Source organism: Ambystoma mexicanum, chromosome 9 (genome assembly GCF_040938575.1).
Source record: "Ambystoma mexicanum isolate Mex_15411 chromosome 9, UKY_AmexF1_1, whole genome shotgun sequence".
In the NCBI taxonomy this organism is placed as follows: domain Eukaryota; kingdom Metazoa; phylum Chordata; class Amphibia; order Caudata; family Ambystomatidae; genus Ambystoma; species Ambystoma mexicanum.
Window position 1 is genome coordinate 1,343,357,662 of NC_090931.1, and position 17,159 is coordinate 1,343,374,820.

The 17,159-nt window shown below is 45.9% G+C and overlaps 1 protein-coding gene across 2 annotated transcripts in view; it reads right to left on the minus strand.

The window, feature by feature from the left end:
* Nucleotides 1–15,999, minus strand: part of PTPN4 (protein tyrosine phosphatase non-receptor type 4) — a 2,055,941-nt gene extending 2,039,942 nt beyond the window's left edge. For both annotated transcript variants that reach the window (XM_069616750.1, XM_069616749.1), the window contains exon 1: nucleotides 15,524–15,999. The gene's annotated coding sequence lies outside the window, so the exon portion shown is untranslated. The remainder of the gene's footprint in view (nucleotides 1–15,523) is intronic.
* Nucleotides 16,000–17,159: the final 1,160 nt, after the last annotated feature.

Sequence of the window (17,159 nt, forward strand, 5' to 3'; positions counted from 1 at the left end):
GGTCAACGCCGTACGTTATCTCTCCTGAAGTGTTGGTGGCCAGGCATGAAGAGAGACGTGGACTGTTAAGTCAACACCTGCACTATATGTACACAATGTAAAACCCGTAGGGGACGCCCTTTGGGTCTGCTTCTCACTTTGCCCGTGCCCCCGAGACCCTGGCATACATGGACCATGGACTTTGTTACGGAACTGCCTCGGTTGCAGGGTTATGACATCATTTGGGTTGTTGTAGAATCCTTCTCAAAAATGGCACGTTTAAACCCCTTTAAGGGTATTCCCTCCACTTCTGCCTTGACCACCTTGTTCTTTGATTCCGTTTTTTGTTCGTTTGGGTTGCCTTCTGTCCTGATCTCCCGACAGGAGATCTCAATTTACGTCTCGCTTCTGGCATGCCCTGACCAAGTTGATGGGAATTGACGTCCGGTTCTCTTCAGCCTACCACCCGGAGACTGATGGTCAGACCGAAAGTACGAATCAAACTATGGAGCAGTACCTACACTGTTTGATCCTGCAACAACAGTACACCTGGTTGTGTGCCCTCCGGCACGCTGAATTTGCCTACAACAATGCAGTCCATGCTTCCACTGGGTTCTCCCCCTTCTATGTCCTCTATGGCCAGCACCCCCGTACATTGCCAATACCTGACCTCGCGGCCTCTGCCAATCCGGCCGCTAGTGTCTGCCTTAGGGACCTGTCCTCTTATCCACGGCTAGACCTCAGTACATCTCTGTGTGGCCCAGTCGTCCATGAAAACCCAAGCAGACAAGAAGCGCTTGTTGGCCCCGGGGTTCAGTGGGTTCTCGTGTTTGGCTTTCTACATGTTATTTGAAGTTGGTGGGTTGCAGGAAGCTCTTGCCCCGTTTTGTTGGTCCTTATGTAGTGTCCCGGATGATCAATCCTGTCACTTACCGTCTTGTTCTCCCAGGGTCTTGGAGGATCCATCCCGTGTTCCACGTCTCCCTACTCAAGCCGTGTCCGGCCCCTTCCCGTTTGCACACCCCTGCTGCCCCAGTGTCCTTGGCGTCCCCGGATGTTTATGAGGTCTCGGCCGTTCTGGACTCCCTGGTCTGCAGGGGGCGCTTGCAGTACCTGGTGGATTGGGTTGGTTATGGTCCAGAGCAGCGGTCTTGGGTCCCTGCTTTTGATGATCACGCTCCTCGGTTGGTGGCTCGTTTTCACCGGGATCACCCTTCCTGCCCACGGGGTCGTAAGCCTTTGGGGGGGGGGGGAGGGTCTGTCACGATAACTGTCACACGCATACCTTTCAGGAGATTACGTCGTGGATCTGGCTTTAGTGAATAACATTTACAGCATCGTTCAGGCATGGATGGCCACACACGGCTTATGCCTGAACGACGACAAAACTGAGCTCATAATCCTAGGTACCCCGACATACATAACTAAACTCAACACTGACTATGCCAGCTTCAATATCGATGGGAACAATATCAAAGTAGCAAAGGAAGTCAAGACCCTAGGCTTCTACCTTGACGCCACCTTAAACTTTGGCAAACAAGTCAACTCCCTAGCCTCTTCCACAGCATATACTTGCAAACTCATTAGAGCCAGCAAGCAATTCCTCTCTACAGACAGCTGCATCACGCTTGCCAGAGCCCTTATTCTGTCCAAACTGGACTACTGTAATGGTCTTTACATTGGGGCTAACAAACAGACTACCCAAAAAATCCAGGTCCTACAGAATAATGCCTTGAGAGCCGCGCTTAAGATCAACACGAAAGAGCATATCTCCTCTATAAGAAGAGAATATAAATGGCTATCCACTCAGGACAAAATCCAACTTAAAATTGCCTCCCTTACTCACAAGTGCCTCAATAACATGGCACCACCCTACCTCATGGACAGGCTACACTTAAGAACTGCACTTAGACCAACAAGAATGGTCAATGCAAATTGCCTCTATGTCCCTCGCTTTAAACGTGCCACTATTGGAGGACATAGCTTCGCAGTCAAAGCAGCACAGCTTTGGAACTCCCTACCACATGACATAAGAGAACCCCAGCCCTTTGCGAAATTTAGGCAGAATTTGACCAAGTGGCTGAGAGCTAATGACATCTAACTAATCCGACCTGCTTGACCTGACTGTCCCTACTAGCTTTCCACCTGCATGCCCCAGTTCTGATACCACTTTCTGTATTTTACTCCATTGTATATTACTGTACCTATTCCACTGTATATCACCTCCACATTGTGAATATTCCTGTACCTTGATCACCTCCTGTCTCGACCTTGCTCCAGCCCTGCTCATTCTTGCTTATTGTATACTGCATTATGACCATGCACATGTACCTGTATATATTTTATTTATGGCAGAATGTATTATGTTTATGTAATTGTACCTGTAACAAAGCTGAGCATACTCTTGTCTTGTGCACCCTGATGCTCCAGGGCCTGGTGCGCCCTACAAATAATAAACTAAACTAAAACTAAACTAAACCTGTACTGGCCCGGAACCTTGCTGTCCCTATAGCACTCCCCCACCCCCTCCCCATCCCCATCCCTTCCCACTCCGGGACTCACGTGGACTCACTGGCAGCTCGCGTGCACGGGCGCTCATTGTCCGTAACAGAGCTCCTGCCAGACTACGGCCATTTCTGCACTGGCAGCTACCTTGGCGCCTGGGATTGCAAAGGACTAACATCTGGCTTCCGCGTCGCGGGACTGTAAGGTCACGTGATGCACTTGTCCGCTCACGTGATCCAGTAGCGCACCACGTGACCAGAAGCGCGAGTATTTAAACACAGGAAGCCCGGGTACTCGCAGCTTCACAGATGTGCTTTGCATCCTGTTTGGCGTCACGTATCTCTTTGGACAACTGGCTACTCTTGGAATCGACCCTGCTTGTTCTACGGACTCCTCTTGGATCAACCCTCTGGCTTTGTTACCTTGGACGCGTTTTGGCTTTTGATCGCGGACTGTTATTTGGATTGCCTCCCGGATTCTCCATCTTGCATCTGGTTCCTTTTGGACTTCCTGTTTCATGGCTCCATAGCCGACTACCACGCTACCATCATCAGGTGGAAAGTGGACTACCCCTCCCTCTGGAGTACAACTGTCCACGTGGGTCCCGGATCTCTCTCTTAGGTTCATTACCTCCTCCTTGACCCCCCCTTGGTAGCACCTTTTGCATTGTTTCTGGCACTGTGGTTACTGTTAGTTGCTTGGTACTTAACCCGTGTTTTCTTGCAGCAGCTTGGGGTCCCAGAGGTTCGCAGTCCCGGATTTGAACATCTCCGTCTGTGGCCTCAACGGTTGCACAGAGAGAGACCTTGGGTTCTCTCTGTGCGGCATTTGGGGACGGAGGCCTCTTCTGCCTACACGACACTCAAGTCCCAACAATTTACCAGATTACTTCCACTGCGGCGACTTCCCGCGACGGGCGACGCGACGAGCGAATCCATAGGACACACCACTGATCAAAGGACATGACAAACCAAATGACGGGCATGGCACACTCAAATTTAGCACACTGAACGTCAAGGGGCTTAAAGGCATGGTCTAGTAAAAATGTTTATTGTCCCTACGGGTCGGCCATGTTTTTTTTAAGCCCAAGTGGCTCGATTTTAGAAAACTTTCCTATGGACCTTACCAGAGTTGTCGTCCATTAAAAGCACGTGAAAACAGGCACCATGGAGCCGCCATTTTGTGATAATCCTATCACTTGCCACATCGCCCTGGCTGACCTGCTTCTGCGGCACTAAATCAATTCCCCCGCCCCTGAGCCTGTCATCAGCAGACTCGTACCGCCCATTTCCCAATGCCAAAGCACGTCTTGTGTCAACATTCGCTGCGCTTCAGCTAATGACGTGTCGCAATGGAAATGGCAGGACGCCTCTTTCCTCAATAAGTATAAGCAGACCGTTTCACAACACACAGCAGCAGATTTTCGATTCCATTCCTCTCTCTGTGTTACGTAGAGTATTTTGTGACTCGTTTCTGTGCTCTGGTCAGCTACCTTCGCCGCTTGTAGCCCGTGTGAACACCTGCACCATCTCAGTAAATTATTTTACTTTGTTTACCACACAATGGCTACAATAATGCCCTACATGTACGAGCCCGAGTATACCGAGGAGGAACTACTGGAAAGGGAAGCACGCGAAAACGATGGGGATTCGGACGGCAGTTGGCAGGACGAATCAACAGATGAAGAGCCTGGGCCTAGTCGCATGGACGGCGTCTCCACCTGGTGCACATGCAATCGGTGCGAGCTAATGCCAACCGAGGAGGAGAACTGCTGCTGCCAAGAAAACTCGGGATGCCTGGCCTGCATTTCGGAAGGCGAGCCACGACCGCAATGAATCACCGAGCTGCCAGACTTCAGGGCAGCCTGCCTCACACGGGCCGTGTTGACAATAATGATGGTGCTTATTCACGAACTTCGCGCAACTGTTCGTCCTCGTAATCCGAGTAACGAGTAGGTATACTCTGCTTGTCATGCCACTCCCATTTCATGTTCTTCTACTATATCCAAAATTACATCTACATATCATTGTAACGCATGTAAGTGGTTCAATAGTGTGCATTGTCTAGATAGCATTTGTCCCTGCAGAATGCCATTAGTTACAAGAATTGTCATTGACAACAAACGTTTATTAAACTTATCTTGGTCATTTAAAAACAGTTTGTTTCATTCCTTTTCACAGGTGGTACAGGCTGGTGGCCTATCGTTCCTTTACATGGTGGCTCCACGGGAGGCTTGGACACCGCGTTCGAAGAGTGATACCCGCCTGTGCCGTTTGTGCCATTAGAGAAACATTCCCGATTGACAGTGGATTTTCTCTCGCTGTGCTGCAACCTGACCTGTATAATCTTTAAAGTCTTGTATTTTTGTGTCATGAAAATAAGATACAAAATAAAACACAACATATATTTTAACAACGGTTGTTTCGATTTTTTAAATGAATCAAGTGTGTCTCCATTCAAGGATGGACATCAGACATCTGTGCTCCGAATGGGTGAAGGTCTGGTTGCTTTGAAGCAGGGTGGTCACTATCTACCTAAGCTAACATAACATATTCTCGATAATGCATGCACTAAATAACACTTGTTCAAAGCCTTTCAGTAGGTTATGTCTCTATAAAAGTCACACATATATCTATACTAACAATTACCATTGGAGTATACAGGCCTTAGGGCCTTGACCACTATAATACACCGGTTGAAGTGTGGGTCTGTGCTCACAAGAATCTCCGGTATGTGGCATTTGTTATTGATAAGCAACGATATACTATCAAAGGCGGTTCGCGCCAGTGGATGAGCACTGGCATGGGGGGCTGTCAGGGGTGCGAAAGGCCAAGGTGCCAAACAGCATGTACACTTCAAAAGGTATCCCACACCCAGGGGCCATCGCTCACATGGCCTCCTCAGACCCCATGTCTCCAGCCAGGCCTCCCCTTGAAGCAGGCCACCCCCCTGCAATCCACATAAGTGTGTCTCCATTCAGCAGTCTTCCTGTGCCTTATCTGCACGCCCCAGGCCCATCCATCCCACCCCCTCTATCAAAGGCAGTTCGCACCCGGGGATGAGCGCTGGCATGGGGGGCTGTCACGGGCGCGAAAGGCCAAGGTGCCAAACTGCATGTACACTTCAAAAGGTATCCCACGCCCAGGGGCCATCGCTCACATGGCCTCCTCAGACCCCATGTCTCCAGCCAGGCCTCCCCTTGAAGCAGGCCACCCCCCTGCAATCCACATAAGTGTGTCTCCATTCAGCAGTCTTCCTGTGCCTTATCTGCACGCCCCAGGCCCATCCATCCCACCCCCTCTATCAAAGGCAGTTCGCACCCGGGGATGAGCGCTGGCATGGGGGGCTGTCACGGGCGCGAAAGGCCAAGGTGCCAAACTGCATGTACACTTCAAAAGGTATCCCACGCCAAGGGGCCATCGGTCACATGGCCTCCTCAGACCCTGTGTCTCCAGCCAGACCTCCTCTTCAAGCAGGCCGCCCCCCTAAGACCACGACATACATACGTCATTCATTCACAAACACACCCCTGTTTCTAATACTTTATAAACCACTTGATATGTCTCATGAGAACATCTTTGTGCTTTGCAAGTCAACTCCTGAACGTGCTACCTGGCAACCACTGAGATCTACGCTAATCTGCTCGTCGTCGTGCTATCCGTGAACTTCTGTGACCGCTTAGAGCAAACCCATCAGTGTGCTACCTGTGGCCACCCACCTATTCTCCTGCAACATACTGCTCTGCTTGCTGAATCCAACTGTTTGTTGGTCAAGGTAAGGCCATGTATCCAAGTCATATTTCGCAGATTTTTAAATTTCTATCTATTTGCGAGTATAGTACACAATAGTGCTATGTTCGTTGGTCTCGTTGCTATTGACTTGAGTTTCCATTGCTATGCCATCAATAGATCTATTTATTTTCATCTGTGTCTATTGTCATCGAATTGCATCCTTCGGGGGTCCAGTCTATAATGTAATGTTTCCTTCTCGTGCAAGACAGAACATCCAAGGGACGAGTCACATGTTCAGATTTTAGTCATATCATTTATACATTTCTGCAAATTATGCAAATACTAAGCCGCACATAATGAACTGGTATAGTTCCTGCGACCAAAACAAACCTTGCATTCATCATTGTATGATTCATTTACTTTTGTATCAAATCTTTAATCTAGAAGATCGTATAATAATGTCGATATTTACTTTTCAGATTTATCAACAATGCCTGCCTGTTCGATTAGCGGTTGCCCTTCGAAGACCCATGCGAAATCTGAAGGCACTACAATGCATGTATTCCCGAAAACTGTTGATTGAATAAGAGAATGGGTCAGACATTGCGGATATCCACTGGATGAGCTGGAAAGTAGAGTCCAACAAGTCTTACAGGACAAGAGGGGTGATCAATACCGCATCTGCAGCCGGCACTTTTCCTTGGACATGTACACAACATCTTGGGTAACAAAGAAGAATAAACGGCGAACGACACGGAAATTGCTCGAAAACGCTATTCCCACTCTATTCGTCCACATTCCGCCACCGGTGAGTCAAGTGTCCGGATTTAACTTTAGGCCTTGCGGTAGTGTGTAGATAGCCGAATGGATAAATTGATATTGTAGGTGTTCTATCCCTTGTAATAATAATTTCGATATTGATATGAGTGTATAGTTTTTTGAATAATGACATTTATCAATATATTCTTTTTCGATTTCATAACCCACAAACGCAATGTATATATATGGGAACAGGGAACTGTGCTGTATTGAGCATTTTTCAAGTATTCTGTCGCCTTGCATGGCTATTTTTAATATTGGCATTTCATTATCAATCATTAATTTACCTTTACAACTTCTTGACTATCCCTTGAATCTGAAACAAGAACATTCTACATCCTTGACGTGGTTGCAGTTATCAACCACTTCTAGCGCCTATCAGGTAATCTTACTAGGCTAATCCGCTACAGACTTGTTTTATGCATGTCAAGTAATAGTTTTATTCTATCGTGTAATTATTTTACCGAATGTTTGGTTAGTGCTTTCCAATTGATATACACCTTAGTTATCGTCCACTGGTGTTTGTTCTCAGTTATAATTAGTGTTATCCATACTAATGCAAGTACTGTCTTTCAGGGAGATGCTGAAGCGTCCGCCACATCTACAACATTTCTAGATGTTCTTCACCAGCAGGAGGTATGGATACTGACAGCTCCATCGAGCGTCATCATCAGAGCTGGAATTCTTGTTGTTTGATTGTTCTACACAATGTTTCATTCGTGGTTAGCCGTTGATATGTACCTGTGCTGTCGACCCCAGGTGTGTGTTATGTTTTCACTATTGTAATCCTCACTAATGCAAGTACTATGTTTCAGGCAGTTGATGGAGCGTCAACCCCTGCACTTGATGCAGAGCCTGACATTCAAGTAATTCCAGGGGAAGTGGAAGCGGGACCATGTGTATAGGAATCTGCGCAACAGCTTTCGGAAGTGCGCACTACATTTGCAACATCCATAGATATTCTTCAGCAGCACGAGGTATGGATACTGACAGCTCCATCATGCGTGATCATATAACGTGATTCCATTTGCTATACTTTCTTCCCTATTAACGCAAGTGCTGTGTTTCAGGGAGACGACGAAGCTTCCACTTAAATCACAACATCCAGTTTAGATGATGCAGATGTAAATAAATCGGAGAAATAAGTCGATTAAATGTGATAATATTTAGATTTTCCTTGATTCTTTTAGACAGTGGCGATGGACAGTGCGACAGCCCTGGATTTTCTGCCAAGTACTGCACCTACCACTTTCAGGACATGGATAGTAAGAAAATTGTGAGTTCGGTGGTCGTGCAGGTACACAATGTACATCCTCAGTGGCCATGGAGAAACTAGGATTTATAAAATCAGTGGATTATCTACAATCAAGGGGAATGCACATCGACCTCATAGCCACAGACAGACACGTTTCAATTGCCAAGACAATGAGAGAGCAGTTCCCACATATTAAACATCAATTTGACGTATGGAATCTTGCTAAATCAATCAGTAAGAAAATCTCGGCTGCAGGAAAAAAAAAAAAAGGTTTTGAAAGGATTTTGCAGTGGTCCCATTCTATCACCAACCATCTTTGGTGGAGCTCAAAAACTTGTGAAGGGTCAGTGGAAATACTACTTGAAAAATGGTGGTCACTGATGCACCACTGTACCAACGTTCACCGCTGGACAGCAAAATCAACATTTCCACCAATGTGAACATGGCCCTTTGTCCCCAGAGAAGGCACGGAAGAAGAAGTGGTTGATTCCATCTTCACCGACACACAAAGCCATTGAGAAGATTGTTTTCGACAAAACTCTATCAAGAGATTTGAGAGGACTGACAGAATTCTGTCACACAGGAGATTTGGAGGTGTTCCACAATATGTGCCTAAAGTACAGGCCAAAGCGCTTGCATTTTTAGCTTTCGGGGCATGAAACATCGCACTCTACTAGCGGTCTTGGCCCATAACAGCAATGTTGGACGTGAACAATCTAGGACTAGGGGTAAAGTAAGGATGCCTCGCTACACTAAGGTGTTTTCAAAACGAAGTAAGCAATGGGTGATCAAGCCAGTCTATGATGAAATGCAGTTCGACTTTGTGAAAGGCCTTATTGTTGCTGTGTTAGAGAAGCACAGATATGGAATTTTGGACGTTTCTGTGCAGAGCAGTGATCCATTGCCACCGAACATTGCGACTGTGCCATGCCCACCCGAAGCACAGCTGGTTGTGAAGTACAAATCCCGGTTTAAATAATTGCAATACGATTGTCTTTTTGTAAATAAATGTTATTGTACAGTGTACCTGTAACCCTAACCCCTAGCTTCACCATCATGGGTGGCGAACAAGCTGGGTGTCATCTTTGAATTCTCTATATTCACCTCATATATGTGTATGTATATATTTTTCTCATGTCTCATGTCATGTAAATGTAAATGCTGCGCACTGTTGAGCACTGTTAACGGAGGGGAGGCTTGCGTATTGCAAATAATAAAAAACAAACAAACAATAAATCTCACTTTTAACTCAACTCCTGTGGTACTTTAGACTTTCCCTGACCTTCCGCCAAAAATTAAATGTCTCAATTTGGGCAGCAAAGTTCACAGACAACGGGGACAAAATTGGGGCACTTAGAACGCGCCAAGCGGGCCGTGGCATTTGGGAGAGAAGCCAGTTAGCATTTGCACATTGAGGCGCACTACATAGAGGGATTCTAAACTTCAAGTTCTCACAGATGCCTATACTACGTGATGTTGCAAATAAAGAATGCGAAGGACAGCGGCTTTGATTTTCAGCTCGCGCCCAGATGAGGCCCGACTTGTGGGCACTGGAAGTATAAGAGTATTGTTTTTTGACCTTGAGACAGGGACCATGCCGAAAGAACTACATTTGAAGGGGGTGCGTAATAACGTAAGACGATAAGGCAGAAAATTCAGAAACTAGACCGAGTTTCATTTTAGTTCAGTATACGAAAAATCGTTGTCAAGAGAACGGTCCGTTTTACAGACTGCATTACGAAGAGACACAATGGAAATTTCAAATATAATGTAAGTAAATCTTTACACGCTTTTATACCGGAATGAAGATTTAATGAATGGATGCATGAATAAATGAATGAATGAAGAGCTAGGAAAAGCAAGGAAAACGTGTTCGTAGTGGGCACATGGGCATGCAGGTCCACTGGTCTCACCGATCTCGGTCCTTGGCCCAGCCACTTTTCCCTGCACTGCCTACCAGCACTACGGGACTGTCTCTGTATCCTTCAGCCCCTTCTCCCGGCATTTACCTTGCACTTGCCACCAGCTGGCCCTATTATTTATCTTGTATTCAACTAACCATGTACAGCACTTTTACCCCCACAAACCCCTTCCCCATGCGCGATCAGAAAGACACCTGGCCTAGTAGGATCGTTGTCTGTCTGCCCTTGTTCCCCACCTGCCTCGTCGCGCCTTGAGACACTGGAGTATAGGCGCGTTACAAATCCATATCATATATCATATCATATCATTCCTCACGCATGTAGACTGTCGTTTATCATTGTGTGTTGGCCTCGATTTATTTTGTTACTTTTCGCATTGATTTTAGAGCCAAACATACTCCATTGAACTATCCTTGCAAGCAAATAGTTTCTGATCGGCTGTAATAAATAAAATGAGTAATATTAATGAAGATCGGCTGGCGAGACCAATTATATTTTTTTTGTTTTCATAACAGCCACTGCCATCGGTTTGAGACACCAGCAGATGGCTTTTACAGTAGACACCTGCAGTTTCGTGTGAACAACTGGAGCACACTGACAATTTCATGGGACGATCGCCAAGGGCCCACATGCCCTTACACTGTACTAGTGGCTAGAAGCAACATATCAACCTTTACGATGGACTAGTGCCTAGTTGATGGAACAGCCTTGCGGTTCACCGTGCTTCCAAAGTGCTTCTTTTAACGAAAAGCAACACCCTGTGTACCATTGCGGATACAGATAAAAGAAAATAAATGGCTTTCGGAGTTCATATGGCAATTGCTGAATATTCTCTAAACATTTAATGTCAAATAAATGTACTTTACCAAATGTACCGTGTTGCTGTTTGATTTTAAAGTACAGTTTCATATTCCGAATTGTGGCACGATGTGTTGTGAGATGGTCTGTGTTGGTTTCCGGGTTCTGTGTGGAGTCGCGTAGAAGACGACTGGGCGCGTTTGCCTACGCAGCACATTAACGTCACGGAGAGAGGCGGGGAATATGAATGTTTGGATAATGTCAGGCTCAGGGGTGGGGGAATTGATTTAGTGCCGCAGAAGCAGGTCAGCCAGGGCGATGCGGCAAGTGATATGATCATCACAAAATGGCGGCTCCCTGGTGCCTGTTTTCGCGTGCGTTTAATGGACGAAAACTCGGGAAAGGTCCATAGGAAAGTTTTCTAAAATCGAGCCACTTAAGCTTAAAAAAACATAGCCGACCCGTAGGGACAATAAAATTTTTTACTAGGCCATGCCTTTAAATTCACATAGGTTTGTTTGTGCATCAGTTGGCCCTGGGGAGCCAAACGTAGCTCCTGGTAGATTTTGGCGTCATGCTAACCAGGCTCACCTGGGCTACAAGCAGGAGTGACATAGCTCCAAGCTCCCCTCAATTTCGAACCCTCTCATTATATGCAATATATGAATAATCTCTACAAATGTTATATTTGAGCGCATTACTGTCTAGACTAACCTTCGCCGCTCTGAATATACTCCTATGTTTCCCCTCTATAAAACTAACACCTGCACACCCCATCTTTTCTTGCAGGGCCAAAATGGCAGAGGCACTCTATACTAGACCACTTTACATTAAATATCTTCTGAGTCTGTTAAAACTTAACCACAAAATAAATAACGTGGGTACTGGTCAGACAAGAAGTCCCGTGATTCAAGGTCATAACAAGCATCAGCACAGATTGTATAAAAGTTAAGCCCGAAGCCTGTGGATCAGCATGCTTTTTATTTATTTTACAATGTCCGATTTAACTACGCAAACTCCTGGGGAAGAGCCACGGCAGAGACAATGAGGTATGTTCCTGAAGAAAGTTGCATGTTTGAATTTCTTCTTAAATTAAGAATCATTAAGTTGTAGGTCCAGTGGCAAACAATGTGTTTCTTGGGATGCATTTAAAAAGATGTGCCTTTTAGTGACCATTTGTATGTTTTGGATTTATAATACATTGGCAGGTAGGTCTAAGAATCGTTCGTTAACTTCGTGGCAAACAGGGCGCTTTGGTCTAGTCTATCTACTTCCAATCACAACTTTTGAATGTGTAGTGCCACAAGGCTATTAATAAACTCTCTCATAAAAACAGCAGGTTCATCCAACGTGTAAGAACTACAAAAAATGCGATTAAGGCCCGCAAGTTGTCAAGACACACCCCTCACAACACAGCGAGAATCATTTAGAGGTGTTCTAAAAATGCCATGCATAAAATCAGTGCATGGTCAAAGGAAGGAGCTCATAGTTTGCATACTTCAAAACTGTTATCAAACACATTGGTGCTGTGCCTACAGACAAAGTGCCCACCCATAGATGAACAGAGGCGCTTCAAGCAATGCATGTTGCTGCCGCTTAATCACTTGCTAACAGGCATGTAATAATGGAAGGAGAGACATAAAAGTAACTGCGATTTCAACTAGTGCCTGCCACGTGAACGAAATAAAAACGCTACCTTTCCAGAACTCATGCACTCTACAGGCTATAGAAGACTGGCACACCTCGGGTTTACTATGCTCCTCCCTGGATAACAAAGCACTGCTTTCTAGCAATGATCGATTGCTTTATGCAGTTTCTTGATCAATACAGATGGCCAAGTGCTAGCAGAAATGCAGTCAAAGACAAATAACATCGATAAAATCCATCTCGTCTTGCATTCCATGTCTTGTTGGGTTTGTGATAAAACAAAACACAAATCTAATAGCTTTATTAAGGCAACTCTCCTACCACAAATCAAAGCCTCGGTCCCTGGAACAAGTTACCAATGCAGATAAGACTGCCCGCTCCATTCTACAATTCAAGAAGGGCCTGAAGACAATACTCTTCAAAGAGCATCTCGCAAATGTCTCCACTCAACCTTAATTCTGCCCCTCCATCCCCTGCTAGGCTCCTCCACCCATCGAGGCTATTCACCCATTCCTTTCACAATCTCGTGGGTGCAACTTCTAGACCCGCTACATACATGAAAAGATCCAAGCAATACACGAAAGAAAAACAAATCCTATATACAAAAAGGCATACAGTGCATGAGCAAGCGTATTAAGAAACACTTTGTGTAAGCAAAACGAGCACACAGATGCTTGTAGGTTTCTCTCGAGTCCCTCTGAAATAAACAGTACAGGAATTACAGCTGTCAATTCACATACACAGTTTCTCAAAGGCAACACCCAACTCTTAGTATTTTTAGAACATGGTCAATCAATACGGTTTATGCAGGGCCTTAATTTGGAATTGCTCTCTAGCATAGGCCTTCTCCTAAACTGGCATGTTAACATTTAGCCATGCTCATTTCTAGTTGTAATGCCGAATTGACCATTTCAAAAGCAACATAAAGTGTACTGGGCAGGATAATGCACAACGCACCAAATAAAACTGCCACCATAGGACAGATGTTAAATAAGGCCACTTTGATTTCACGTGGTGTTGCACCACAAGTCTTGCAAACGTTAGCAAAGGAGTTGCAGCCTCTCACACCAGCAAACGTTGGGGGCGTTCGTGGTGGTGTGTTACGTTATTCAATTCGCTGGACACAGACCACCTACAAACAGACTAGCGCACTGTACCAGGGTACTTTTGAACTCCACGCATCAACACATCAGCTAAGCTATCCATGAACTGTACGCATCAACACAGCAGCAAAGCTATCTTGCATTTTCCTCTCAATCAAACAAATCCTCCTCTTTCAGATCCACCAAAGCGCCTGGTGGCTATGTAAACGGCCGCAAGTGCGGTATAAACATACAAGTACAAAATAACACGATATGTACAGTGGCTTCTTATTTTGCTCCCGTTTTCCTTGTAAAAAAAAAAAAAACAGAAAAAATGGTTTTCAAAAGTTTAATCGAGGTACATTTCATTGTTTAAATTATGCACATTCGACTTAGATGAAGGGCACGTTATAAAGACCAAACAATGCCAGCAAAGCATTACAACTTTAAGAATGAAGCGCATGAGAATTAACACATACAGGAAAGGGAACAACCCATGTGTCGGCGGATGACATGGTCAACAGCCTTGGGATGGTCAACAAACTCTGCCTTTGGTGAAAACGGAACATCTTTGGAGCGGGGTGCAATATTTCACTAGATGGGCTTTAAAATTGGGCAACATTAGCTATTCTTGCTGAAGGGCTTGCTGTGCAAAGTCTGTACACTCAAGTGAAGTACTTGTTCTTGCCAAATAATGGTCTAATAAAAAAAAATACAGGCAATCCTATCCAATGCTGTAACTTGCAGGCGCTGCTTACTATGAAGCTCTCAAAGAGTGGCCGAGTTTACTAGTAAATCCTCGCATTCCCATGCACCTTCAGAATTCAACTGCTTTAATGGAACTAGCATTCACTCATGGGGCTCAAAATACATTTTCTCAATTTCGACAAACCAAAAATTAGAAACACCGCCTCCATCAGGCCGCACTTTCTGAAACTGCCAAGTGAAAACATTCACGTGTCAAACCTCTATGGCACAGATAAGATAACCTTTTAAACTGCCCCAAGCATATCAACATGCAATATGACTTCCAATCATGGTCTACGGTCTTGGAAAACTACAGTTCAGTAAGGAAGTTTAAAGATTGAATAAGAAGGGTAAACAATTGTAAAAATAGAAGAGGCACGGTGTAATTAAGCATTGGTAGAGGATATGATGGGGGAGGGGAGTTTAAAATCCATCGAAAGAAGCGTCAGACTGCTTACATCACATATGAATAAAGTTTAAAATACACAGGTGAGTGAGATTGCTAACAAACCTCGGGAGTCGGTATTGCGTGATTCAAATGTGTACAGGAGAGGTGCATGGGGTGCGTACACTGCATCTAGAGTGGCGGTGAAGACATTTCAAATCTCCAATGGGGGTTAGGCGAAATGTGCAATGGATGCGAAGGGGGCGAATAATGAACAGAGACACAAGAAACGTGCGATCGGTCTCCAAATAAGTGTGGTGCAACGTTCCAGCATCTGAATCGCAACAGTAATTGCAATAACTTGCATGGGGCACAAATGCAATTTAAATGTGGATGTGGTAGAAAATAATGTACTGCGGGGTGCTGGGGTGAGGGCTAGGTTGTGTGTTGGGGGCTGGGGTTCTGCTCTTCTTAAAGCTAATACAAACCCCTTCTCCCAAACACCACACTCGAGACCATGCACAGGGATCTCAATCTGCAGCCAGGATGATGTCATTGCATTCTGCAAGCGGCTGAGCAGCGCAGAGCACCGGCTGGGCGCTGTACCCCCGCGGGCTGTGCTCCATTAGGCGCACTACAGGAGGTGGCCCTACCTTCATATAAGAGCAGGTCCTGTTGCACCGACACCCCCAGCGGGATGCCGCTCTGCTGCGATGTCGTAGGTGCTCTCTTGGGCTCCTCAGGGCTCCCGTGCCCAAGGCGGCGTAGATCCCTCGGACTGACCGAGCACAGGGCGCATTCTGCTGCGAGAAGTGACAGTGACAAGTGGGGGGACCTTCGGCAGGGCACCCTTGCAGTCGATAACAGTGCTCTAAATTACAGTGTCCCAGGGTTGCCCGAGCCTCCCTTCAAGGAAAATAATAGTTGTGTGTATTTTGATGCGAGAATGCCTCGCTGTGCTGCGGCCACGGCGCCGGGATCAACTCCCACCCTCTACCGTCACTCCAGCGGCGACAACAGTCACTCAGGCCAAGTCCCACATGTCTCCGCCAGGGGGCGTCTGTCCACGCGAAGCTCTCGCGAGAGCTCCGCGTGGTGCTGCTGCCACCGTCGTCGCAAGGGGGAGTGCTGGCTGGGTAGAGACTAGCTCGCATTAGAGGAAAAGACCTTAGCAACGCTGACTAGATCACGTGAAATCATGGTCACGTACACTAGGTGGAATACGTCCAGTTCAGCGCTGTGACTGTGTGGGCTGTCTACATTATAGCTCTTCCAGAGGGAACTGGAAAAGCTTGGGTTGAACGCTTATTTGGGATTTGTTTGTGCTTCTCCTCGCCCGTAACGTGCCCATTAGCAAAACCCTTTAGCTTTAGTGGTTCTTGCCTTCCCAGGCACTGCATATCTGTGTCGGTAGTTTTATTTATTTGATTTATTTCTACATAGCTCTCAACCATTTATGTCGCAAAGGCGGGTAAAACACCCGATTTTACTTTTGGCGGGTGAGAGGCCCATTGAAACGAATGGGCATGAAGGAGCCTTGGCGGGGGAGTCAGCTGTTTACAAGGCGGGTGACACCTGCCAAAAGCGTGTGAGTTGAGAGCTATGTTTCTAAAGCGCTGTGCGCTGCAGACAAAAGGACCTGAGGCATGAGAGCGCTGCAACATGACAGACAGAAATAACGTGAATGGGATGAGGAAATGAGGTGGAAGTATGAAGATCCACAGTTGGGGAATTAGGCTCATTAGTATATCTTTTACTAAAAGATGACAATTTCAGAATCAGTTTAAGGCAACGAAAGGTCTACATAAAAAGTTAATTTACAGGCTGGCGAGGTACGTTTCTGTAAATGGTTGCAAATAGTCCTGTACAAGAATGTGCCAATCATTTGGTCTTCCTGTGGTTTAATGATCACATTACTTATCAGTAATCTTCATTACTCCTAGTACTATTTGTCCTACTTCTTGATCTCTATACTGCTCAACATTTTCGTTCCCTACGGGGCGGGTGAAAACACAAGATTTCCTTTTAGGGTGGTGAGAAAACATGACATCGAATGGACTGATTAACCGCTTGGCAGGTGAGTGGATTTATTCCTTGGCATGTGAGTTGAGAGGTATCTTATGGAGGTCCCCACCCATAGCCTTTATAAATGAACACGGGGTGAAGCAAGACGATTTTCGTTTTGCTGGCAAGGGGATTGGCAGGTGAGGGAACTGACTATTCTGGGTGTCTCGACAGGTACGGCCCCACTGCCCAAGGATACCTTAATCCCAAGCTTCTTTTAGCTCC